Here is a 3,054-nt window from a genome sequence, read left to right as displayed (position 1 = left end):
AAAGTAGATGTTAAAGAGGTTAGAGGCTAACACACTCCTGTTTCATCCCACTGTTGATGTCAAAGAAATTTGATTCTTTGTTTTCATACTGTACAGTTGCCTTCATACCTTGATGTAATAAGGACTATGTACAGTGATATTCATTTTTCTTTAGGCTCCTCTTGCATCATTGTCAATGGTGAAGCATCCTGAGTGAAAATTGCATTGACTTTCAAGATAGATTCTTTCACCTAGAGATTGCAAGGAGCATAATGTGAGTGACAATTTTTTCAACTATGTTGAACAGGGAGATACCTCTGTGGTTGTCACAGTCGCTTCTCTCCCCCTTGTTTTTGTCTAATGGTACAAACTAAGCATCTTTGAAATCTTGCAGTACCGCTTCCTCTTTCCAACAGAGAAGTGTAACTTCATGGAGTTTTCAGTGTAATTTGTCATTAGCACATTTGTATATTTCCTCAGACAAGCAGTCATTGCCAGATGCCTTGCTCCCATGAATCCATTTAATGGCTTTCTGCAAATATTCTAATGTAGGGTCATTGTCTAAATCTATCATGACTTCAAACTGTGATAATCCTTCAAAGCTCTTTATGTTTGATTTCATTCTCAAGAGTATAGTATTCTATAGTGTTCAATCTGGTGCTCAGATTGTTTTTGGTTAGCAGTGATGACATTTCCATTTAAGTCTTTCAGAGTTATTTTCTTCTTGACTGGGCTAATTGCTTGTTTGAAGCCTCCGTATAGTCTACAGCTAGCATCTGCATCAGCTGCTTTCTGAATATCATCACAGAGTTTAAGCCCAAAATCTTGAGCACACCTCTTATCTTCCTTTTGCATTTCTCTTTGAGCCTTTCTCAAATTTTCCAGGGTTCTGGTATTGGGAGATTCCTTGTAGATGGTTAGTGCTATCCTTTTGTTCTTAACTAGTGGTAGAAAGGTTTCAGAGTGATCTTCAAAGCAGTCTGCATTTTTCTTGAATTTTTTTGCCAAACGCTGTTACAGCAACATTATATATGTTAGTTTTTAAACTTTCCCAAGCCTCAGCAACTGAGTTGTTAGGTAAACTTATTTGCGCAACTTCTTCATTGAATAGTCTTCATCTTTTGGCATCTTAGTTTGCCTGATATCAATTTGAGAACTGGCAGTTTTGCTACAGTGACTCTTTTTGGCATTAATTCTGACTTTGCAGCAGACTACGGCATGGTCAGTGTCACAGTCATCATTGGAATAAGACTTTGTATGCAACTTTTCTTTCAAGTGGTTTTGCCTAGTGGCTGACTGCATCTAATTGCTGCCAGTGGCACAATGTCTTTCTTGTGATTTTTCCAAGTGAAGTTGGTGTTGGTAACACAGATTTTGATTTGCACAGAGTTCTAACACTCTCTGGACATTTTCATTCATACTACCAAATTCATGTTTGCCCAGAATACCAGGCCAGTTCTCATCACTACATGCAACTCTGCATTGAAGTCACTGAATATTATAATGGTCTAAGTTCTATGAGTTTTCTCAATCTTTTCTTCAAGTTGTTGGTACAAAACATTCTTGTCTTCATCACTGACATGAAGGGTAGGTGCATAAAAACTCAACAATGTGATGAAGCTGTTCTGTGTGTACACTCTGAGCACGAGTTGAATAGATACAGCAGTAGGGCTTTCACAGGAAGATAGTCTGCTCTCTCCTTTCTCCTACTGGCTTCCCATGCCAGATTATGGAGTAATCCTTACCTGACACCTAGGTTTCTGATGATGCAATAATGTCAATTCTACGTGTCTAACCAATCCATAGTTTAGTAATGCCATTTTTTTTGTAAATCAGAGTCTGGGGCCAGAATCTGAATGTTCCAATACTCAAGTCACTTTATCTCATTTTCACCAGGATAGATTGGGTTGGGGCATAGCTGTTTTAGCCTACCTTTTCCAGGGCCTTCCTCAAGAGAGGAAGCTTGGTAGCAGCCTCAGTTTCCTTACACCAGAATCCTGCAACCATCACATACAGACTTTCACTGTGTATGTGTAAGCAAGACTATGGAGGAGTGGAGGCTGCCCTTGATTTATCATCCCTACTTTAGACCATTGAGACAGAATCCAAATTTAAAACTGAGTCCAGATGTTCAGTTTCTTGATAGTTTAGGCTTCTGCCACAGAGCACCAGGTTAGAGCTGCTGCGGACTGCCTAACACCTCTGCAAGGGCATGTTTCTGTCAGGGTGATGTCTCTTAGCTTTATTCCAACAAATAATACCCACAAGGCAATGGGAGCTAGGGTTTTGAGGTGCCCTATACTTGCCTTACTCTGGAGGTTTCAACATTGTGGTATTTTATAGGAGCTACCTCACCAAGCCTGACACCAGGCATTGTAGTCAGATGCATTTGACTGTTATTTGTTAACCACCATACAGGCCAGGCTAGAATCCCTGTGTTATAAGTGCCACCTCTCCCAGGGAGCTGAGGAGGAGTGGAACGTGCCTCATGGTCATGAGATAACTCATTATATGCTTATACTTTTGTCCCAGCTTGTATCAGGTCATTGAGTTCTGAACTGTCCTTGGGAAATTTTGGGACAAAAAGATGCTTGTAACAGGTACACATCCAGAGAAGCTGCTAGTGGGCAGTGTGCATGCCCTGTTCATTTGGTCATGATGCACCTACCTCCTCTCACCTGCCATGACTTGTTGTTTCTGTAGGATGAATGGTTAATTATAGGGAAATGGTATCTGTGGCCAGGAAATGGCACCTGTAGTAGGGATCTGGCCCGACCCTGCACTGACTAGTGTCACTGCACTGACTAGGATGTCCCAGTGACAGACAACAGGCCCATGGGCAGGTAGCATGCGCTGCCCCTCCCCCCACATACTCACCCCCTGGGTAGGGCAGGAAAACAGCAGGTGATGCACTCCCCATGTGCCCATCCCCTGGGCAGAGCTCAGAGCAGGAAGCAGTGCACCACACAGGTCTGGAACCCGAGCATGGCTGAGAACAGGCAGCAGGCATGTCCCGCATCATCTAGCCTAGGAGCCATAGCTGCAGGCAGTGATGATCTCCACTGGGGCTTTCAA

This window comes from Alligator sinensis, unplaced genomic scaffold (assembly GCF_000455745.1).
Source record: "Alligator sinensis unplaced genomic scaffold, ASM45574v1 scaffold125_1, whole genome shotgun sequence".
Classification (NCBI taxonomy): Eukaryota; Metazoa; Chordata; order Crocodylia; family Alligatoridae; genus Alligator; species Alligator sinensis.
This window is presented reverse-complemented; position numbering follows the sequence as displayed.